Here is a 24,797-nt window from a genome sequence, read left to right as displayed (position 1 = left end):
TTTACGGAAGAAAACTGCTTATCCTGCTTAATTTTGAAACTCCCGCGTCCATGAAGATACAAATGGTGTGTAGAAGTCACTAAAAAGGGGATTGTGCATTTTTTCTTTTCTTTTGTCACAACTGCTGAAGTATTTTTTAAATAGTAGTATCCTCATAGATAATGAAGATCACTTTTTAATTGATAAAAAATTCTGTTTTCCATATGAACACTGGATTAATCTATATGTAGATGTTTTTTTCTCTGATGTAGCTAATGTGATTTGTGAACTTCGAAATAAGTTAACCTCAACTAAACACTGATACACAGATATTCACTCCCACTGCTGGTTACAGCTGCTGGTTACACACAGCTGACTCTGACTACAGAGGGCTGTTCTCAGTGGAAAGAAAGGAAGAAAAACCTCAAACAACATCAAATTTAGACGTATCATTTTGTTAATCATGGGAGTAGTATGTACTACATGTTGCACACATTTCATGATTAAATGTTCCGCCTTTATGATTTGTTCAACAGAAATGTACAAGGTCTTATCAGCACAGCTTATCCTTGGCCTGGGTATTTTGATACTGAGTAAGCCACATTTTAAAAACGTTTTATCTTTTTTTCTAAAAGTAGCACTGCAATAATTCCTAGCAAGACTGACGGGAATCTTACAGTCATTTTGGTCATTTTTCTTCTACAACAGATAAGACTACCTCCTGTGGTAACAGCATGTTTTTTCTTCTTTAAAGCTAAGACTTCACCTTAATAAAACATCATGTTTATTTTTGTACATTTTACATATTCAACAAATGACGCTTATTTGCTCATCACATTATTGTTCATTTCCAGTGCTGAGCTGCTTAAAACAAATGAAAACATCATGTTGCGCTGCCAACAAAGATCACAGACAATTCCACAGACAGTCTCTGATTTCATTAGAAAACTGCTCAAGAGAGCCATTCTTCATTTTCTTTTGTCTTTAATTTACAGGTCCAAGGGCTGGGGGCAATCTTCAAACTTTTCAACTCTTCAACTTTCTTTTGATTGGCACTACTTAGCAAGACTAATATTGACACCCAGCTTGCAGGTCATAAAGGTCGCTGGGATTCCTAATGTTTCAAAAAGTATCATGTTATATTGCAAAAGATCAGGAACCATAGAGGTACATTGTTGGGGCTTATAATGTTCAATTGATCCTGTCCACTGCATGTTGTTTGTATCTGAACATTCTGTGCTCTCAACGCACATTCCATGTTCTGGTGCCTACTCAAACAGAAGAATTTATCAAAATACTCCTCTGCTGTCACCCTCCCACCCCCTCATCCCCAAACACACACACATACCTCTGTTTAACAAGAAAACAACTAAAGGTTGTGAACCAGATGGCCCCTTCGCTGACTGACAGAGTTCTCTGTGAAAGTTGTTGTTTTTTTTTCTCGGACATGGGTTATTAAATCCAGATGATTTTGTTCAAGATTTTAGAGGCAAAGATGCACTCACACCAGGTTCACACTTTCACCTTTCAGGTAAACAAAAGAAGTAAGGTTACGGTGTCCATTTTAGATTTAAACTGCAGGTCCAGTATTATTGGGGAATTACAAGTGTATACATATAGTCCATAAAAATAGCAGAACACAGAATCGGTTGGCTCCATCCTATAAGCAACATACTGTACAGTATGGTCCAAAATATGATTATATGTTTTACAGATAACAGATTACAGCGGGATGGGTGGTACTGTACCTGTACGTGGCTCATTGGTTATCATTGCTGCCTCGCAGTGCTGAGGGCCTGGGTCCAGTTCCAGGCCTGGGATGCTGTCTGTGTGGAGTTTGTATGTACTCAGTTTCCTCTGGAAGCTCCAGGTTCCTCCAAAAACATACTGGTCAGTTACTTGGCTCATGGTGTGAGATGGGAGCATCTGTGTTTGTGTCTGCCCTGTGATGGCTTGGCGTCCCGCCTTGTTGCTTGTCTGGATAGACTTCAACCGACCTGCAACCCTGAATCATGAGAAGCACTTAGAAAATGGATGAATGGATTAAAGATAATATACGTGTCCTTGTAAGACATGTTAGATATTACATTAAATTAATATCAGAAAGCAACAGTGTTATAAGAACACTGAGTAGCTTGTTCCAGACTCCCCCAGCCCTTTGTGCAAAGTAATGCCTCCTGCTGTCTTCATTAACAGACAGGTCAAGTTTGCTCTTCCCCTTCATTTCAATTTGCACCCTCTGGTTCATGTTTCCACGTTAATTCTGAAGGAATCTACAGTGCTGATTTTGTGACTGTCTCCAAGGGGTTTTGAACATTTGAATTGTAAAGTGCTTTAAGAAGATTGCTTTTGTAAAAAATACTATATAAACTGTAGTTCAATATTGTAATTGAGTTTGTTTGGGACATAAGCGATCTAGCTCTTTTATTCTGTCAATGTAGGACATTTCTTTGAATTGGGGAATGTACCTAATTGCTCTTCTCAAGACAGATTACAGAGCTGCAATAGTTTTTTTATAACTTAGTGGCCAAAATATCATGGATTTTTTATACGGTAGCAATTACATTATTTTATATAGCAATTCTATTATTTTATATATACAACAAATATCAATATATTTGATAAATATGATAACATATTTAAAATGGGATCACACTACTGCATTGTACATTTTTAATATGATATCTCTTAATTTATAGTAAATTCTGCACTTTTAACCATATCTCCTGACATTCTGTTTCTCTTTTTTATGACCTCACCACATTGTCTATAAGACGACAGTATTTTGTCAACATGAAGTTTGTTCAAGCTTTGCTTCAAGCTCAGTCTTTCCTACTTCATATTTATAGTGTGTTTTTTACTACCTGCATGTAGTAAACTGCATGTACTAATCTACATTAAAGGTCACCCACCAGGTATTTGAATTCTAAATCCTTTTGTATTTTCTTTCAAGATTGTGAAGTTTTTGTTATCTTTTCTGCTTTGCTATCATTTGCAGATTTGACTAGATTACAAGTTATCTAGATTATTAGCATGAATCAGGAACATCAATGGTCCTTAAAGAGTTCCCTCTGGCACTCTGGTAATGACATTACCCCAGTTTGAGCTTTCATCCCTTATCTATACTCTAAGCTTTCTATTAGCCAGTTCATGATACTTGTAGATGCTGTCCTCACAGCAGCGCATTGGAATTGGGAGTTTATTTTATTTGTGTTGGAACACTTTTATTCATACTCAGTTTTTTTAATGCTGTATTTGGACAAAGTACCCACATTTGAAGCCTAAATGTAAATACCAATAAAAAATAAGTTCACACTGTAAAATAACTGATAAATCAAACTTAGCAAACAATGAATTAGAATCATTCGAATTTCCTTGATGTAACAGCAATGTTTAAAACTGGCAAAAAATCAATTCATTGCCTTTGTGGGTAATTCTCTCAAAAGGAAACGTTTTAGTGTCTGTTTTCTCACGTTTTTGTTTTTAAATTGGAGTTCAGATTGTAATTGCAGTCCATGTATTACAAGGCACTTAAAACCACAGAGTGAAAAAGTGTTCACAGATGGATCAAGAAAATATGATAGCATATAATTTTTTCATAAGGGATAAATCCCAGGCATTTTTAGCTCTGCTCAAATCTAATTCTTTGCATTCCCCCGCATCACCTGTTTTTCCAAATTAGAGGTTGGTTCCTGCATTCTGGCCTCAGGACATTCCATCCCCACTCCAAAGAGGCATTTCCTGAAGAGAGATTCAAAATGAAATTCAATATTTTCATTTTTTTTCCATTTCGTTGTGTATTTTTATAATCTTTTGGACTTCTTACCCTCTACACTGTTGCTGTGCTTATAACCGTCTGTATGTTTTTAGTACTTTTTGGCACAGTTTTGATCGAGACCCTGTATTTCATTTCCATCTGCTTTAGTGTGTTTTGAAAAGAAGTTGCTTATTTTTTAACCAAATCGGACAACCTTCCTGAGCTATATCAGTGAGACTAGCTCTCCTATGAGGAAGGTCCGTAAGGCACCATGTTCCAGCTGTTCCTCTGATTCCTTTACTTCCCTGGCGAATTGGATATTCTCTTTTATCAGCAGCGCTTGACCATATACATCCCTTGAGCCACTTACAAGCTGCTGTGCAGGAGCAAAAGACAGAACAGACATGGACCAGAAGAAAACAAGGGATTAGCTATTTGTGTGACAAGCATTTTCTCTCCAGAGGAGCATGCCTTTCTATATTAACTGGTCTGAAACCTTACTGTCCTGTTGAATGAGTTTATATTTAAACACAAATAAAATCTGTCATTGGTTTTGCTGCCTTGAATTTGGGATTTATTTCATATCCAGTGGTTTCCTCTTTGGTACCACTTAAAGTAGTAGTATGAGCAGTTTTCAAATTCAGAATTGAATGTATCTGAATTGCTTAAAAAGTATAGAAATAAAAAAAATTGCATGCTGGGTTGTTAAAATTCCATGGATCCATTGGTCTACCATGGCTTTGGCACTTGCTGTTCTTCTTCACGAATGTGTAATTGTCACAATCCCACAGACTTAACTTTGATACTTTCCCTTAACCTTCCCTGATGGGTGTCTTTGAGAGGCCAAGGACAACATCTGGGGCTGTGCTTTTATCTCATAAATCAGCAGTGGGACAGGGAGGCTTACACGGTGGACCAGAGAACCTTTAATGAGCCTGTGAGGTAAAAAAACACTTCGATTGAAAGCAGATGAGAGGGAGTCTTTGTTGTGACTCAGGGAGGCTATGCACTTAGGGAGAGAAAGCAGGATCACTCTCTCTCTCACAATCGGCACAATTTGTCCGCAGCGCATCGCCTCAGTGTATCCCACAAGGCCAAGCCTCACTCTCTCTCTCGCCACCGGCACAATTTGTCCGCAGCGCATCACCTCAGTGTATCCCACAAGGCCAAGCTTCACTCTCTCTCGCCACTGGCACAATTTGTCCACAGCGCCTCGCCTCAGTGTATCCCACAAGGCCAAGCCTCACTCTCTCTCACCTCTGGCACAATTTGTCCACAGCGCCTCGCCTCAGTGTATCCCACAAGGCCAAGCCTCACTCTCTCTCACCTCCGGCACAATTTGTCCACAGCGCATCGCCTCAGTGTATCCCACAAAGCCAAGCCTCACTCTCTCTCTTGCCACTGGCACAATTTGTCCACAGCGCCTCGCCTCAGTGTATCCCACAAGGCCAAGCCTCTCTTTCTCTCACAATCGGCACAATTTGTCCACAGGCCATCGCCTCGGTGTATCCCACAAGGCCAAGCATCTGCCTTTTTTAACCTTTAGGTGCTCTGCTTCCACTGATGTTCCGATTGTAGTGTGGCACTTCCTTCCTAGATCTGAACACCCTTTGCTTTGCTTTGTTCACAGCTGTTTCTATCTTGTTTTAGTGGAAATAAACTTTTGTACCACAAGGCAGTTTAAAAAAAACAACGAATGGGTGCATGAAGAAATATCACTAAGAAACATTTGCAGTGTACATTTTTATGGGTGGAGACAGAAAAAAATATTTTTATCTAGAAATCTGATTCTAAGATTAAAAGTTTCTAGGCTAAGAAACCATGGTAGGAATAGTGGGTAAGAGATAGTCTCATCTCATCCCTCTCACTCTTAGTCGGTTGAGTTTACAAGCCACTCCGTCTGCACAGGTGGGAAAGTAGCATTGTAAAAAATCACAAGTGAAGACAGCTGCAGGATGACCAATGGAGGGTCATTGGTTCACAGAACAAGGGATAAGCTGGAACACAGGAACTAAGTGTGATCCCCAGTTTACACATCATTTTAAAAAAAGATAACGCAAAAAAAGATAAGTTTACACAACAGAATTTAAACCACTAGTTGTCCACATTTTCTGCTGTAAACTAGTGCTCTGAATGGCCATTTCAATTTGACATTTCTTAATATCCACAGTTTAAGGGCTGTGATTAAAATAGTTTGTAGCCGAGTACTCATGGTGAGCTGAAAAACTAAAGTGAGCTATGATTAGAAGTGTTTATTTATTACTTTTTTGGTTATTTATCACAATGTATAGTTCTTTTTTTAATAAAATCCAACAAAACAAAACCAAAAATACCATGTCTAAGCAAAGGAGGAATACCTTTCCAGAAAGAAATGTACGAGCCTATACTCCTGTTTACCAAAAGCAAAATAACATTTTCTACAAGAAGCTCATAAAAGCAGCTGAGCAGGTTTTGTTTTCTTTAATAAAGATCCTAAATGCATTGAAGACAGGCCAGGCTTCATATTACCAATGTTAGGCTGTAAAATTATATTAAATATTGTTTAGCACATAGCAAAATTTGTAATATTAGAACCCGTTCAGTTTTCACTTACATAACAAATTGTGTGTGGCATTCCAAATACCAACTTTTGTCCAGACCAGTTTGGACTGCCTTTTCTGAGTGAATAAAAGCTACCTCATCGCAGAAAAACCAAGCCTCGTTCCACCACATCTGTTTAACTTATGCCTTGTTTTCACAAGTCAGAGTAAAGTTAAGAAAATACAACTCCTCAGTACAGTATGCTAAGGTTGAAGGTCACGGTTCTTTGGGGAATTGTAGCAGTTTGTTCTGGCTTTTGTATGTGAATGAATTTGCCGTTAGTGATCAATTATTTGCAGAACATTTCATAATAATAGAGTAGGAAAGGTTTGATTTGTATTAAAATATTCATCAGCTTAATGAGTTTATATCTATAATGTGTGCTCAATAAAATGACAGTGCACATGCCATGAGAAAACATTTTCATTCTTCAGCAAATAACTTTGTAAGTTCTTCTGGTGTTCAGGTTGCTTGCGACATATTTCCTATCTATTTTTCAGTTCGTTGTGTATTATGTTGAGTTTTTGAAAGTACTGTATTTATGCTGGGTGGCATGGAGGTCCATTGGTTTGCCCTGCTGCCTTGAAGCTTGCTGGGATAGGATGTGGCTCCCCTGTGACAGAAAGATTAGAAAATGGATGGCTGTTTTTCAATATACTTTAGAAATGATTTCTGGAGTGTTCATTTACTGAAGGAAAACACTAGTGAGAGAGAAAGTTGAATTTCAAGTAAGAGGTAATAAAAGTTCTGTTGTGTACATTTGCATCTTAATCATGCAAAGTAAATTAACCAGTCAGGAGATCCATTTCTTTTAAGGGCATTAGAATGAAAGAAAGATTACCAGTTAGAGGAATCGATTCAGCCCGTGTAACTTGTTTACTCATAGCTAATTAATGCGAAGATCTCATCCTGACATTTCTTGAGGGGAGCCAGGGTATCAGCTTCTACAATATGACTGGATAGCTGTTTCTAGACTTCCACAACCTTTTAAATAAAAAGTGCCTCCTGTTATCTGTTTTATACACAGCGCCTCTACATTTACACTTAAGTAGTCCATTGCATAAACACTGAGTAATTTGGCTACTGAAGTCAGGTCTCCTTTGTAGTCTTTTCTGTTCTAGACTAAAAAAAGATTCAGTTCTTTTAGCCTGTCAGATTATGACGCTCCATTAAGCCTAGGAATCTATCTAAGTAGCTCTTTTTGGACGGATTCCAGAACAGCAATATTTTTTTTTTTACTCTGGGCTTCCTTTGGATTTTAAAGGAATAAACAATGGAGTATGGAAATATTCTAAATCCTGACAAAAATATTCCAGGGCTGTTGGAACCGTTATACCCCTGAAATCAACCTAACTATAGCCACCTTAATTACTGGACCAGCTTCACCAGGGCAGTTCTTTTTCAGCAACTGGGCTAAGAAAAGAAATATGCCTTTTGTCTTCTGTTCTAAAGCCCTGACACTGGATACCTCTATCAAAAACAAGGTCAAAGTTAGCGGTTCAGCTTCCCCGTGGATTAGCCTCCTGTACTCCGTCTCTTCCTTCTGGTAAACAACTGGTGGGAGTGCAGAATTCCCTGAACAGCTAAGCTGGAGCTGATTGTCAAACAGAAAACAAAAGCATTTTCGCCATGTTGTGGATTAAAAAAAAATCTCGCCAGCAGTTCTTGCCCTGGAATCTGAAGACAAAATAACAAGCAGAACATCTTGACTAAAGGATGGGGGCTTTCATACGCAGGGACAAGATTACGTCTTGAAAGATACATTTCCACTTTAATGCTGGATGACTCTCAGGCATCTAAAATTTTATTCATGGTTTAGCTTAGGTATCGGGAAAAGGCTGTGTCACACAATGACACATAAGGCTACAATTTCTAATCACAGTATACTGTATACATATTTTTATCAAGAACAACTCATGCTAAATCAACCACAACCAACTCTTTCAAACCCTTCTCTGCTTTGCTCCTGACCTAAGGGAGGTTAGCAATTCGGAGGTTAGTGAAAGGTGTATAACCTCCTGCATTGTACGTGACAGACCAGCACTGTGAATCCAAAGCACAGTTCGTTTGAAAAGCTTAAAGAGGAAATCCGATATCAACAATTAATTCTGATCCCTCAAAGCGGTGCAATTAACATTGCTGGAGACCCTGTGATTAATAATGCAGTGTGCTCAGGAATAAAATATAAAAAAATGACTTTAATTAATGTCTCAGAGACCATTTGTGGTGTCAACCCCTGCAAATCAAAGAGAAGTCCATGAATGCTTTGTTAATAACCCCCTGAAGGACCACAGTTCTTTTGTAGCTGGTTAACTAGAATTGTAACAGTGCAACAATTAGACATTAACATATTATATTAATGACACACTTACCCACAATTATGTTAAACTGACGTGCTTTATTAACACTGAACCATTACCATTTTTAGGGAAGTTTGAATTATATCTAAAACATAACATAATTAATATTTGATCTCCTTAGCAGACACACTTAGGGAATTCAATGGCAACACTGTTAACTTCACTTTCTCAGTAGATGGCACTGTGTTCACTTGTGGGAATGTTGTTAGATAAAGATAATTATGTTTTTTTTTTTAAATGGTGATGACATTATTTTAATTTTGGTCTTTGCTCATGGAATGGGAGATGTTCCTCCCGTGTTAGAGAGGCAGTGGCGACAAATCGTGCAAATAAGAGTAATTCCAGGTCCAAACTGAGATGTTGTAGCACTGTTTCAATTTCCTTAAAAGAGAACTGTAGGTCTAATTTCTCAGAGCAGTTCTTAAAGCTCTGTAACAAAATAAATTCATTGACAGTATAGACAAAAACGGGCACATTTCGAATTAAGCGCAAAGTCATGAATTTTGTCAAAGTCTCCATGTTGTCGCAAACCTCTGGTCTCGCCGGTAGTGAGAGGGAGAGTTTGTGTGAATCGCAATGTTATGCAGTCCTTCCTGCTCACTAGTCACTGTAATGACTGATGTAATGTGATGTACGAGTGAATAACCGCAGAAATGTTCCAATGTGATCTGCAGATGCAGAGTTAACAACTAGTTCAGGTGGGTAGCTGCGTCAGCATGCGTAGGCTGCAAAGGAACAAGTAATATTTGTTACTCCGAGTCTCGGAGACCGCTTCAGAGAACACGTCAGGGCTGTGAAGATTAAAGATCTCTCCAAGCTCATTGTTTCTCATTTCACCTCTGACGGCCATGACCACTCTAATCTCTCCGTCTGTGTTCTCAAAGATGGTTTTCCCAACTCATACATCAGAAAGACCACTGAAACCAAAATTATCCTGCAGCTAGGATCACACATTCTCCCTTCCCTTAACAACGGACTACTCTTCTTAATTTTCTCCATTCATTGGAAGTTTCATTTCACACCTCTCTGCACCCATTCTGACTTCACACCTCTTGATTGGCCTCTCTTTCTGTCCCCTGCTCCCGCCTCTCACTCCTCCTCCCTCCCAGCCTTTGTTCTCCTGCTACTTTACATTTGCCTACTGCCCTGTCTCTCTCACACCTGAAGAAGGCTCCTCAGCCGAAATGTTGTGTTTTCTTTTTTCTTTTTTTCAGCATGGAATAAACCTATCACGAGTTAACAAGTAAGTAATATTTGTTGGCAAAACCATCTCAAGAGATGTATTCACAAGCCTGCTTCTTTGGTATGTAATAAGGCCACTTCACATCACAGGACGTTTTGTTGCCTTGTTCTTAATCGCAGAATATGGTGCTGCACATACCTGGAAAATGTGTCTATTTTTTTAGATAAATTGGAGGTTTAACAAGTTATTGTGAATGTTTTACATGTATTGTGGTTTGAAATGCACTCATCAGTGCTGATTCTTTCTAGCTCCCAAATATAAAATAGAGTTGCAGTTCCTCTTTAATCACTCCTTCTTTCGGGGTAATGTGTGAACAACATAGCAGTAGAATGAATTCACCTGTCACGATCGGAATCCCTCCTCTTAAGGGCACTCCAGCCCTTTCGTATTTTAGTTGGTTACGTGCACCTGCCCCCTTTATTTAAGCCTGGCGCTCTCGCGATTCCTGGCTCAGCATCGGGAGACGGGCACCCAGAAGCCCACCTACCAGCGGGTCAAAGAGAGACCCGACGGCTTAGGCTTCATCACAGTGTCCTGACCATCTAAGTCCGGGGCTCGGAGCGCCTGGCCCCGTTCCCCTCGTTTTATTCCCAATCCCTGTTCTGGAGCCCGTTCCGGGTTTTTAACTGTGTTAGTTTCATCTTTGATGGATCCCCCGGTTTTGGACTTTGGACTGCGGCCCGGATTCCATTGGACTGCCTGAACGAGTTTGCCATCGCCGTGCCCCCCCGAGCACCGGATCACCTTAGTCACGTCTGTCAACCCGTCCTGATCCTCTTCATCTCCTCCCCTGATGTCCTTCTCCACTTACTTGTGATTACTTGGATTACTTGGATTATAACGTCTGCATAGGGTCCTGAACTACACTTTGCGGGAGCCTGGGCCAGCTCCTGCTACATCACCATTAATGATTTTAAAATGAGCAGGCCTGTTTGAACAATTATTTAGACAATTCCATTGTGCATTATGAAGCAATGCAATAGGCATACATAAGATTGGGACCACGGTGAACTTTTCCACATTATAGACATGGTACACATTAGAGAGCTATATGTCAGATCAGTGCGACCATCTTTTGTCTATGTGATGCTTTGAAAATGTGGAAGGACAAATGCATGAGGCTGTTTAGTGTTTACTATGATCATATACAGTATGAAAATCCTATTTCATTATTCTGTGCATAAAGAAATATAACTTTGTAAAGCACTTAGACTTACGGCTCGCACAGGAAAGTAAAAAAACTAGACGGTTCAGAGTAACAATTAGCATTATCATCTTACAAACAACAAAGCCACGTTTTTTTCTGTCAGGTTTCTCCATTGCCTTGGATATTTGCTGTTTCTTGCAATACCTACAGTCCATCCCAAATGTTACCACCTGCTCTGGTCAGCAAGAGCATGTTCTGAGGACAACAAACAATGAGCTGTGAGCAATGCTAGAAATACATGTAGCACATGTAGCATCAGTGCAGGAAAGGACAAATAGAATTCCTCAAGGAAAAAAAAGGCACAGCTTTTCCTATGTAGAGATAAGGAGATAATCAGAAATATGAGGGGAAGAGTTAAGGTGGGGAAAAAAGAAAAGAGCAAGTGAGATTGGAGTAAAAAGAGTGACAGTTAACTGCTACTTGTTCCTTTTGAAGCAAGCATGCTGACACAACTCCAAACACCTAACCATTTCTGTGCAGAGATGCTTCTTTATTCAAGGGGCATTTACTGTTAGGGGAGTGGCATTTGGATTGGAAGAAAAAAAAAAGGTTTAAATGTGCACTGAGACTAATGGCATTAGCTACTGTTCTTATCCGCTGATGTTCTGCCCAAGGAACAGCAAATGAGAAAAACAGGTTCGGAGCCAGTGACAGAAAGAGGAGCTTCTATTTCATGTTCCCTTCCTTCAGAAATGGTTTCAGTCCATGAGTGCGTGGAATACATCCTCTGGACAGAACCACAGTAGAGGGAACCACTGCATGTTACAAACAGATAAGAGAATCTGACCAGTTTCATCACTATTATTATCCATCAAACTGTTTGAATTTTAGTTTGCTTTGTGACTGTTATTATAATCTACATTCTTCTTCTTCATTTTATTTTTTTACCCCCAATCCTGATTTTCAGCTTACATATTGGGTAATAAAGTACTTTATTACTTTATTAATAAAACTCTTTTGCTTTAACCCTTTAAAGAAACGAGCAGTACTTTACCCAGCCCCCTTTTGATCTTCTTGGGCCCAGTTTCCTTGGCAGCATTTGTAGTTTATTTCCACTACAACAAAGGCATCCTGTGATTACAACTAGGAAAAGCAGTGCTTGATGAAGTGAGAACTGCACAACTTTAGAGGCGGTGGCATATTTCTGACAAAACAGTGCCTAGGTCCTTGGACAACACAAAAATATTTAAGGTAGAGTCTATAGACCCTGGCGTTGATAAGCACAACTGCAGGGTTTATAGTGAACACTCATGGTTTCTCTGAGTTTGTGTTTCTCTGTCAGAGCTCTGCTACAGCTGCCATTCTGTACTCTTCCACTTCTCACATGTTGCTGCACAACTTAATAACACCTATAATGTGGGCAGTAGCCATAATGTTAACTTCCTTGAGTATGTGCATTTGCTTTGCTCTATATGGCCTAGTTATAGAGGAGTGTACGCTGTATCTATATAAATGATGCACAAAATTTGGGATGAATATGACAATCCTGTAAGAAATTTCTTGGCTGATTTTGTTGCATCTTTTGATCTATTCAGCATAATTTCAGTGCCTTTTGGAGGGCTGTTTTGTTCTGTTGTATTCACTGTTAAAGAGGCCATGGTGACACAACTCCTATTGAGTTCCTTGGAGTGAGTAACTGCCATATGACATGTCTTTTCTGGGCCTCGTTGTTGCCATAACATGCGAGCAAGTGAACCTTGATTTGTATATGAACCTTGGAAATGTTACAGTACAGTCATGCAGAAAACGGCGGAGATCTTAAATTCTGATTTAGATATATAGATATAAATAGCCGCAGTTTTTAACATTTGCTTTAAAGGTCAAGAAAGAATGCATCAAGCCAAACGTTGATCAACACTTGCGGTTATTTCTTGATTCTGCTACACATTTCTAAAATATTCGGAGACGTCAAGACCCTTCTATTTATTTTATACATTTCACTGAAATTTTCACAGGAAGAATTTATGACTTCCTGCTTGCTGAGAGGGACTTTGCTTAGAGTTCAATGTGCTCTGAAGGGTCAAAAAGATCCCTGTTGTTTCTTTGAGAATCAGGTCAAAGTATTGTTCTGCTGCCATTCAAATGCATCATTTGAAAATCGCTGGACTTAGTTCTTTAAATCATGTCTGCTGCGCTCTGTAGATACAACAAAACTGATCATAATATTTTGAGAAGAACAAGCTGGCCAAATGGAAATTTCCATGCAGCTGGTGTACAGATTAAAACTCTGCAGCCCAGCCTGTGATGAATGAAAAACAAGCAATCGAGAGCCCAAACAATCATGCTACACTTCATCATATTTACACAAGGTTTTAAAGTTTGTTTTTCACAAACGTGGGATTGTTTGACACTTAAGGGTCATTTTCTCTTGTTACTGTGATGTGTGGTCAAGCCTCAATTCACATGGGGGCTCACAACCCCCACACCCTCTTTCACATTTGCTGCATGGGTGCTTGAGACAATATTGTAATAAGGGGGTGGCTGTAAGGAACTTCATTAGTTCCTTGTCTCTTTCTTGCTGTGAGAAAATTCTTTATTTAAGCAGTTTATATCTGTGTTATTTTCATGCTGTCTCATATTGTTTGCTTTCTTGTCTTAATTGCGTGATTCTCTGATGTTGTTTTTCATTAAATTGTTGTTTCATAATAAACATTTCTCATGAAGTAGCTGGGGAATGTACAGAGAAAACAAATTAGATTGAGATGGTTCTAATTTCGAAACATTAAGCTTACTGTACTGTTCACATGTTTAACCTTTCCCTCTATCTGGTTCACAAGGTTATTGCATTAGTTATTTTGCTACTCATACATCTGTGGCTGAGGAAACATCAGAACATGCAGTATATGGGAACTACTCATGTACAGTGTTTAAAACTTTAAAAACCTAGTTGTCCAAGAAAATAACTTTGACAATTCTTTTAGAACACCTCAATCTTTGTCATAGCACAACTCTGTACATTAATCAGTTTTTCATCTTACATTAAAATGCTTCACAGTTCACAATAACTCTTCTCATATGAAGAAAAATACCCAAACCCAGATGGAAAAGCACAATATATGTGCTCCGAGTACACAGATGATGAGGGGGTGTTACTTAAAGTGAACAAAGCAAGAAAAAATAAAATAACTCAACAATTCCAGGAGGATTCCAAGTGTCCAAAGCATTGAAGGCTCTTGTTCAGTGTGCAGTGTGAGCACAGTATTCCAGGCATCTATAACATTAGCTTTACATTTTTTTTGTTCTCTATATGAAACAATTTGTACAGTATGTTTTAACTACATAAGGCATAACTATGCGTGTAACATACTGTAGCATTTGGTTTGAATCTGGACTATGCAGTACTGTGGCTAGGAATTCCTTAGGTTTTGGCACAGAATTGGTTAGGTTCTGCTGTGGGGGCTCTGGACCTCATTGGAATGAAAAACGGTGGATTGCTGGAAAGCAGATTAGACTGGAAGATCTGCCCTGTTCTCATCCCTCTCCCGTTGGTGTAATGTTATAACTACAGTGCATAATTGATGGAAAACGTTGCTATTCTATATCCAGGCCATTCGGTGAGGTCATAAAAAGATGAAGACTATCTCCAGATCTAAAACAAAATGAAAACAATGAGCTAACATATTCCACCACACAAGACCAGAGTCTTGCTCTTGAAAGTGGCATTTCAGAATCTTTTATTCAAACGCTCTTATCCCTCATCATCAGCTAGATTAAAATCTTAATCTATTCTTCATAACCTTGCCCCCCTGTGGTTTCTCGCTGGGAGACATGATCAATAAGACAGTTGGAGCAGGCTGGCATCAGATCCTTATCTTCAAAGAGCCATCATGAATACTCTCAATCTGACAACAGAGCTGTGTACAAACTGATTTGACTGGGAGGAAGCAGAACCAATTGATTCACTACAGACTCTTCATAGATACGGTGAGGTCAATGAGAAAGCATCAGTGGTAGCATGTACAAGCCCAAATTGAATATCAAGTTCAAAATCCCAGGGTAAAATGAGTCCTAAAGGCATAAAAGCTGACTGAATAGTTCTTTGATTAATTTAAAACTTAATTATTTACGGTATATCTGGGTGTAATATTGAAGTAAAATATTATGTTTGAGAAGGGATTTGGATTTAATGTGAGTCATAGGATTGTGACGTGAAAATAAGAGCAGATGATAAAGACCTGATTTCGAGACTGGATTTGAATTGTGTGGCCTTGGATTGGCTTTTAAATTTATTCACATAATTTTACTTAATTTAAGATGCAAAACTGTAAAAAGGCTCAATTTAATCTGGAAGCGGGTGGTTTTTTCTTATTGTTTTCACATCTTTTTTACAGGCAGATATTCAAAATGCAGCATGTAATTTGAAAGAATATCAGTTTTTTGTCAAATGTGAGGTTGATTTATCAGTGGGTTAGCCAGACGATATACTCTCCTGTTATTTGAATGATGTCCTGACATGCAGTCTCGTTAATGGCCTTCCTCAAGAAGCTAGACCTTTTATAGCAATAAAGTATAGGTGTGAATTTCTTTGCATTTCTTGCATTGTATATACATTGTTAAAACACACTCAAACATATGTGTAAAAATCCACCTGTTTTACGTGTAAGTTAGTATCATCAAAAGTACAAGAAATTGTCTCAGATCTAAGCAGGTTTAAGATCAGGTACCCTGGGGAAGGTCTTATAGATGTTTTGTGTCTCAGCATGATAACTCTAAGTTACATTCTGTCAATCTACCCAAAGGAACAGCCCCCAGGTTTTTTTTTGCCTTTGGGTGTATTTTATCGCAGACCAAATGTACACATTGCTGTGAATACTGACAGAGACAAGATATATTGACCTAAATTATTCTAGAGTGATTAAAGACTGAGTGAATAGGAGTATGTGCTTTCTTTTGTTCACTTAGTCACACACTACATATACGACTCCGTCATACCAAAACCTTATTTCTGGCAAAGCACGGGCACACACAAGCATTTCCCTAAGTGTTTGTGTATGGGGGCCTTTCAGAGTGCTACGAATATAGTCCAGCCCTGTGTTTCCAGGATAGGTTCTGGGGTGCAGTGACCTTTTATCAGAAGTAAGTGGCTTTGTAGTAACGGGAGGGTTCCTGATACAGTACTGATCTCATCTTCTTCACATTCATTCTGCTGAACACAAAACATCCTGGAGGAGATCCTAGCATTCAAGCATGACATCACACATGTGACTCAGTCATGTCACAACAGATTTGTATCTGCCATTCTTTTTTTGTGATTAATGTGTTCGCTGAGCAGAAGAAAACTGACACACACCTGTATCCTAGCAATGTAAAGCTTTTCCAAAATGATTAGAATTAAAACTGAAGTGCTACATGAAATCTTATTTCCAGGATGTATGGAAAAATGAAAGGATGTAGTATGTGCCAGGATCACCTGTAGAATTGACAAGAAAATCAGGAGAATGCTTCATTTCCCTCTGTTTTCCCACAGATCTGCACGAGACTTTTGAATCACAGCTGTAAAACTGCTTCAGAATATGGATAACTGCAAGAGCTTGTGTGCTAATTATTTATTATGTTAATTTTTAAACTTGCTGTTTTAAAATGTAAATTGCATTTGATAAAGATGCCAGCTAAATTAATTCAGAATAATTCTATGAACAAATCGGCATGTAAGCAGTACGTCTTGTGCAATATTGAGAAGCTTAGCGAACAGACCCATAACGGTTTTTTTTATTCAGAACCTGGTAGCATTTGATAGATCGTGTGTAATATTTAGCCTTATGCATAAGACGCAGGAATTCGTCTGGCACTTTAAGAACAAAGTTACATACTGGGCAGTCACAGTTGTTTACAGTATAATATGGTTTCATGTGAGTTATAAAAATGATACCTAAAGGGAGACAGAATGGCATAGAAGTGTAGCAGTTAGTGCTGCTTCCTTGCAGCCCTTGATTCTGGGTTTGATTCTGAACTAGGGAGCATTCTGTGTGGAGTTTGCAAGTTTCCCAGTGTTCCCTTGTGTTTTTCACCAGACGCTCTGCTATCCTCCTACCTGCGGGCCAGGTTCAGTGTGCCTTTAACCTTCCCTTAGTGCTTGCGTGTGGGCATCCCAGGTTCTGAGACGCAGTGACTTTTTATCAGAAGTTTCCGGTCTTGGGAGGATTCCTGACACAGTGTTATTAGGTGCCTATGTCCTGGAAATGAGGACATCTAATACTTCAGGAAAATATAAACTGGTTTCTAAAAATTGGATTTAAAATGGTATTCCTCTGCTTGAGCTTTATTCCTTTGCTGACCACTGCTGCTTTAACAGGTAATTTGAATTTATTGCATTCTGCACACCATGTGTAAATAAATACATCAACATAATGTGGTGCAAGAAAAGGGGTCTAATAACCAAGAAAGCAGAGGCAGAAAGCAATAGGAGATAACTCTTCGAGTTATTTTTGGAAAAATTGGTCTGTCAGGGCGGCCTGAGTAATTTGTTTGGGTTGTTGAGGCAAGGCAGCTGAGAGAGCGATAGATCATTTTTATGTATGAATTTTCCAACATTGAGATTGTGCTGTTCAGTCACATTCCACCTGCAAGGGAGCGCTGTGTCTGCAATGGAATGAAACCTAATACATTTAGGTGGCGTTTGTTCAACAATGTTGCCTTCCTCTCTCTTTCTTTCTATTCTGATCGTTGCACCAGAAATAATTATTTGTCCACTCAATCTTACAAGGACTGTTCAGGGGGAAGTGTAGTGACCACATTTTTAGTATCATCCTAAAACAGGTATGAGATGTGCTCAGAAAGCATCTCTTTCTAAACACAGGTTTCTGAACAGACACACCCATATACACAAACAGTACAATCACTGTTACTGTAGACTGCTGATGGAATTAAGAATGATCACCACCGGTGCTTTAAGAATTTGATCCGTCTTTCCTGTATAACAGTGATTCTTGTTGAAAATATTGTAAACGGTGAGGACTCCATGGTTGAAATTATACTAGTTAACTTCTTAATTAATCATTTAATCAATTAATCAAATTAATCAATTTTCACTGATTTCCGGAAATCTGTGGGATTCAGAGAACAGCAGGATTGATAATCATGATTTCTAATCCAGTAGAAAAATATGATTTTTTTCTATATAAAATCACATTGTCACTTTGTTATGTATGTGGGTATGTGTGTAACTGAGCAGCAGGAAAGATTAGAGTGTGATTTGCAGGATGTGTTTGAGAGATGGTTTACAATTACTTTCAAAGGTGGGAAGCTTATGCTTAATTTGTGTAATAATCAGAACAGGCAACATACTAGTTTTCATGAAACATGCAGTAAGTAGGAGTTTCACATGCAGGTCTGGTCTCAATATTAGAGAACACAGAGGTTAACTGGTGTAACAGCAGGAACACAATACAGCAAAAATATGACACATTGTAGGACAGTGCAGGACTCCTCATGACTGCACAAGTGAGTCAAAATGTGAGATCAGTTTGAATGTGCAGTGGGGTTTCTGTACCTTGGCCTGTTTCCACTTGTGTAATGTTATCACACAGTTAGCCATTCTTGTTAAGTTAAGGTCCTGTTAAGATAGCTGTCCTCCTTGGCACTGGACTCTTTGAAGGTGGGTTTCACTTTCAGTGCAGTAAAATATGACTTCAAAGGGGATTAGTTGGATGGGAACATGTTTATTTTAAAATGTAATAATTGAGGCCAGCTTCAGTCAAAGGTAACATTTCAGAGGGGAAAAATTACATTGGAATCCCCTTTCTAGAAATGCCCAGGGAGGGGGGTGAGTAATTTGGGGATCCCTTTGTATTAAACTTGCTCTTTTCACATGCAGTAAGGGGGACCTACTCAACATTTGAAGGGAGAGCAGGGAATCCTCGTGATCCACTGGGTCACGAGGATTCAAGATCCAGCAAACCTGTGAGTCAGTACACCTCGTATGGCTTTAGTTAGATCCGTCCGTCTATTTTCTTACTTCTTCTTGCAATTCAGGGTCACTGGGAAGCTGGAGCCCATCTCCGCAAACAACAGGTGCAAGGCGGGGTACACCCGGGACAGCACACAGTCCATTGCAGGACTTTAGCAAGATTTTGAATTAATTTTTAATGTTGTATTCGACATGAGTGCCTCCCTTTTAACATTTTATTAGTTATCTATTTATGACAATACTTTATTAGACACTTGTTGCTCTCAAAATGTGCCTAATAAAACAATGTTTTAAACAAAGCGTATCATTGTTTTCAGTCCTGTAGAGAAAGAAGAATAAATGTTTTGTAACCCACCCTACCGATATGGTGTCATGCTAATAATATTTAGCTCAGTGACCACAGGGGCAGATAGCACGTGGAAACTTTATTTAATGGAAGGGGTGCCCCAGGTTATCATTAATAAAGTATGTGTGTGCATATGTATATATAATAGGACCTAGTTATGGGTGTTAAAATGTGATGGTTTTACAAGATTACAACGAGATTCTCTGAATACTTGTTGATTAGTCAGGAGCTTGACCTTGGAGGCAGTTATTGGACAAAATCCATTCCCTTCCCCACCTTAACAGGAATGTAAGTTCAGAAACTGCTGTTGGCAAGGCTCATATTAATGTACTGTACATGATGCGGCCCCCCAAGCTGATATTTAGCATAAATGTTTTCAGGGCTGCTAAGCTAAATTTGCACAGCACTGAAACAAACCTCTGCCTTCACACCCATCCCACAGAGTCTGTGGAAATCCAGTTCCTAGTTAAGGCTTGTTGTGAATTTTGTGGGAGTTATGGGAGTAGGAACTAGAAGATAGGTTCTAGATGGAATCTGAAGGAGTAGACAGCTGTAGAACAAATAATCCAATGTCTTTAATGGTGAGGTTGATTTCTCAGGACAAAAGCAAGCTGTTCCAGATGGAAAAGCTGCTTTCAACTGGGACAGGATACCTTTTGTTTTCATTTCTGCAAATGCTTTTGTTGCAGATAAAGGGATGCCATCTAAGAGTGAAAGGACTCGTATTACAGTTCGAGAAAAACCGTGACATACTGCTTGTTATCCTAAGATATTATATCCCGTGTCTGGAAAGGCATGACATGATCAGAATGTTTATTGCTTGTAAATTTATAAATTTTTTACAGGTTTCATGTTTTAGCCAACATTTCGCTCAGGACTAGGCTTTTACCTTGACGTTAGTACAAGACTTGTTACTGTTTTATACTGTATGTCATGCCATATTATTTGGTTAGATATTATTTAAGAAAATATCATGCTTACAAGAATGCCTGTAGACTGACTTTATTACTTTAAATTCTGATCTGCTGGTTCTAATAACAGGAAAGAACTTAAGAAACCACATTTTATGAAGCCAGGCATGCTCAGTCTTCTGTTTGTGTTTTACACAGTTGTCAAATGAAACAAAAACTCTGAGAGGAAATTTGACCATTTTCCATCTTCTTCATGTGTCTTTTTCCTCTTCTGACCTTCACATTTTTTACAGAACCGAATTCAAAGATTGGAGGTTATTTTATGAATATGAAGGAATGCTGTAAGGAGACAGTGGAGTTTGGCATCTTTCTATCTGGAGGGTTAAATTAACATCAATATTACGTTTTGCGGATGTAGCAAAGCTTTGTTATTAACAGGAGGTTTGATATTATTCCTTTGCGAAACACAGGGTCTTTGGAGTGACTCAGATGGTAACAAGATTTGCTAATCCTTCTAATCTGGTATCATCTGCAAACATAATTAGTTTATTTACTATATCACAGTCTAAATTATTGATACATTATTGAGGCCAGCAGGGGACGCTCACCCTGGAGTCCATGTGGGTCCTAATGCCCCAGTATAGTGACGGGGACACTATACTGTTAACAAGTGCCGTCTTTCGGATGAGACGGAAAACCGAGGTCCTGACTCTCTGTGGTCATTAAAAATCCCAGGGTGTTTCTCGAAAAGAGTAGTGGTGTTACCCCAGTGTCCTGGTCAGATTTCCTATTGGCATTTATCAGTCATGGCTTCCTAATAATCCCCATCTATGAATTAGCTTCATCACTCTGTTCTCCTCTCCTCCGATGGCTGATGTGTGGTGAGCGTACTGGCGCACTATGGCTGCCGTTGTATCATCCAGGTGGGGCTGCACATTGGTTGTGGAGGAGGGGATCCCCATTACCTGTAAAGTGCTTTAAGTGGGGTGTCCAAACAAAGTGCTATATAAGTGTAAGGAATTATTATTATTCTGTTCCCTCTCTCTTTCTGCCTCTTTCTCAATGTCCTGGCCAAATTTCCCATGCCTCCTAATAACCCCCTCCATGAATTGGCTACATTACTTTGTTCTCCTCCCCCCCCTCCCACTCCGACGGCAGGTGGAGCGACACCCCGGTTGGACTATTTCTCGGTCGCAGTTAATGGCAACGTCAGCTCAAAGATTTGGTTCAAACCACCAAATGGAGACGGGCGTGCCGACAAGCGGACCCTGCTGATGTGGGGTTAACGCTAGGAAAGAGAGAGAGCCTAAATCGTTGATACAAATGATAAGAATGTCTTAGTGGAGATTAAAACAAAAGCCCAGGATGAGGTCAAACCCTAATCTTGTCCACTTTCCCTTTCCTACATACAAATATCAGCCTGACTTGCAAGGGTTCATTTCCAACTCTTTTTTTTGTCCTCACAGCAGCCCCCTAGTTTGTCGATCATTAAGGGAGGAGCAATTTCTGATATCCTCCATCTTATGGGCAGTTTGTGGTTCTCCTCAGCTAGATGAGTTATCCCAGTTAAGATCACTATTCGAATTACATCTCTCCTCTACCTTACTTAGAGTTTGACTGAAGTACTGAATAAAGATTTGAGAGGAGAACAGGGACCAGTTCACATCAATCACCAGCTTGACAGTATAAATGCAGGACACTGGCACACAAGACAAGCTGTTTAAAGCTGAATATATTTCTGCAATCTCATCACTGGGGTTTGTCTATATCTTTCTACTCACCGTTTGTAATTCTCTTTCTTTTCTTGGGCTAATATTTCTGTCCCCCCCCTGTTGTCAAGTCTCATGAGACACTGTAATGTAACTGTCCACCCAATTAGGTATCTACTCTCACCCAGATATCTCCTGCCAAAACAAGCTAACAAGGCTAACAAAGCAGAAACTGCAAACCGCTAACAAAAAAAAACACGTTGTGCTGCCAAGGAGGAAAATATAATATATCTAAGAAAATAACATTTTATTTTTCAAAGGAAGTTCAATTCATGAGATTTGGCATATTGAAGCATAATATGCAGTCAAGGCTAAAAATGTTTTTAACAATTGAGCATGACAGGACGTTGGTGTTTTGTGTTTAGTTATAAGTGTGAGATAAAGCCACTGACTTCATCTCCTAACCTTACAATCTGTGTACAGAGCATATATGCATTATAGTTCTTTGTCTTAACGTCAATTATGGTTATGATATAAACAAATACTGCTCACTTTAATACAGTTGTGGTAAGCATTTCCTTGTATTTAAAAGCAGAATGAAATTGTATTCACTGGTCATTATGACAATTGTGGCTGTCCTGTTAAGCAGGATACATCCTGGATGGACACCAGTGCTTCACAAGCCAAACAGGCACTAACACAGACACACACTCACATGTACACCACAGACAATTTTACCAGAGGAAAATTAAACTACCAGTATGTCAGTATGTTTTTGGACTGTGGGAGTAAAATGGAGCACCTGAGGAAACCCATGTGAACAACAGGAGAGAACATGCAAACTCTTTACAGATACCACCCCAGGCCCTGAATTAACCATAGGGCCCCAGTGCTGCAAGGCAGCAAATGCTAACCAAAGTGTTAAAAATCCCCAAATGGTTTTTGTGCCAGTTGTTACCTTTAAAGTTGTCACATCAATTCATTGCAAAAGTTGTATAAGCTTGCCTGAGGTAGAAGCAATAAGTTAGACATTACCTCATATTTGTGGGTAGTGCTGTTCTTAGCTCCATGAGTTTCCTGCTTGTGAGTAGGGGGTGTAACCCCAGCATCCTAGCCAAATTTCCCCCTGGCCTTTGCCAATCATGGTCTCTTAATAATCCCCATCTATGAATATGCTCCATCACTATGTTCTAAGTTCTCTATCTCACTGATAGCTGATGTGTGGCGAGTGTACTGGTGCACTATGGCTGCCGTCGCATCATCCAGGTGGATGCTGCACATCTGTGGTGATAGAGGGGAGTCCCCATTACCTGTAAGGGGCTTTGAGTGGTGTGTGCAGAAAAGCGCTATATAAGTGTAAGGAATTATTATTATTTGCTTGTATTGTGTAAGCACCACTGCTCGGTAGACTGTTGTCTGTCAGGTGGTACCACAGCGTGAAAACACAGATCCCCAGGTACAGAAAGTTTTTATCCCTGAGTGGTACGTGACATGAATGACTAAAGGTAGCTTAATGCCAACAAACTGACTACTATCGACTGTTGAATGATATATTTTTTGCATTGCATACATACATACACTGTTACATACTATTGTATATCTTAAAATCTATATTGTAGGTTGTATTGAATTGTGTACTGGAAGGTCCTGGCTTTGCACTACTCACCTACCGTATTTATTTATAGCTGTCTTCACCTGTCCGTACACCGAGAGAACAAGAGCGATTTAGAATTCCAATGTACTTGTTACAAATGACAAATAAACTGAACTTGAACTCCATTCATATTCAAAATAATTTGTCTAGCAGTGTAAGAATGAAACCCTTTTGAGCAAATGTCTTTTTTCTTATTAATCTTGGTATCAACATACTGTATTTGTGATCTAACTTTAAAAACATTAAGAACTTTAGTTTTTTAGTTTAGCTTCCTTTTCTTGGGCAAAAATGCATTTTTATTCTTTCATTTATGTTTGCACCTGTTAAGTCTGTAATACAGCTTAACCGTATTCCAGGGAGTCCTGACTCGCACAACTACATCTCTCTGTGAATCTGTGGCCCAAGAGATAATGTCGGCATCTTCCATAACAACCTAACAGCCAATTCTGGTCAGCACTACGGTCCTGACTGGCGATCTGACTGACTCCCAGCATGTTCTGCCTGTTAGCCAGCACATTTCAAAACTGCGGGAAGCCTGAATTGGTTCCTGTATGCTTATAAAAGAAGTGGACAATTAAATCATCTAGATCCTACAGCTCCATTTTTGTACCAACAATTGCCGTTTCTAGAAATTAATGGTGAAAAAATGGCTGCCTGTCATAAGTTTCACGTGAGTCGTGTTTTTTAAAGATACGCCATTATGAAAGTCTGTAGCAAGTGACCTGCTTGTGTCCTGATTTGAACTGTCCGAACAGAAAATAAAAATCCCCTATCTGTTCCAACAAGTAGCGTAATTCATGAAAAACCAACGCGATTATTTTTAGGAGCCACTCTGAGGTCTCCTACATGTTTTCCCATGAAGGTTTCAAGGCAAGAAGCAGCTGTGGTGTTGTAATACTGTCCATGTATCAACACTTGAAGGTGTGACATTGGTAAGGAGTGTTAGTACTCTGTCAGATACAACAGAGTTATTCACAAACAGGCTGCAACCCACACAGCACTGCCTGGAAGCAGATGTTTAATACTTTATTTTAGACCTAGTTGTATCATAGTTGTTCTGGGTAAAGCCTTAAACCAATAGGCCATGGGAGTCAATAGCTTACCCTTTTAAACTTTCAGTGCTGTTGCACTGAGTTCAGTAGTTT

At 39.2% G+C, this 24,797-nt stretch overlaps 1 long non-coding RNA gene across 2 annotated transcripts in view; it reads right to left on the bottom strand.

Annotated features, from left to right (window-relative positions):
- Nucleotides 1-807: 807 nt before the first annotated feature.
- LOC138242170 (uncharacterized) overlaps nucleotides 808-24,797 on the bottom strand; it is a 29,102-nt gene continuing 5,112 nt past the window's right edge. Inside the window, exons 2-3 of one of the 2 annotated variants that reach the window (XR_011191424.1) lie at nucleotides 3,645-3,720; nucleotides 808-1,984 (exon numbers count right to left, since the gene is read on the bottom strand). This is a non-coding gene — a long non-coding RNA (uncharacterized lncRNA). The remainder of the gene's footprint in view (nucleotides 1,985-3,644; nucleotides 3,721-24,797) is intronic. The other variant, XR_011191425.1, reaches the window with a different exon arrangement.

The sequence above is a fragment of the Lepisosteus oculatus genome, chromosome 13, assembly GCF_040954835.1.
Source record: "Lepisosteus oculatus isolate fLepOcu1 chromosome 13, fLepOcu1.hap2, whole genome shotgun sequence".
Taxonomy (NCBI): Eukaryota; Metazoa; Chordata; class Actinopteri; order Semionotiformes; family Lepisosteidae; genus Lepisosteus; species Lepisosteus oculatus.
This window is presented reverse-complemented; position numbering and strand designations above follow the sequence as displayed.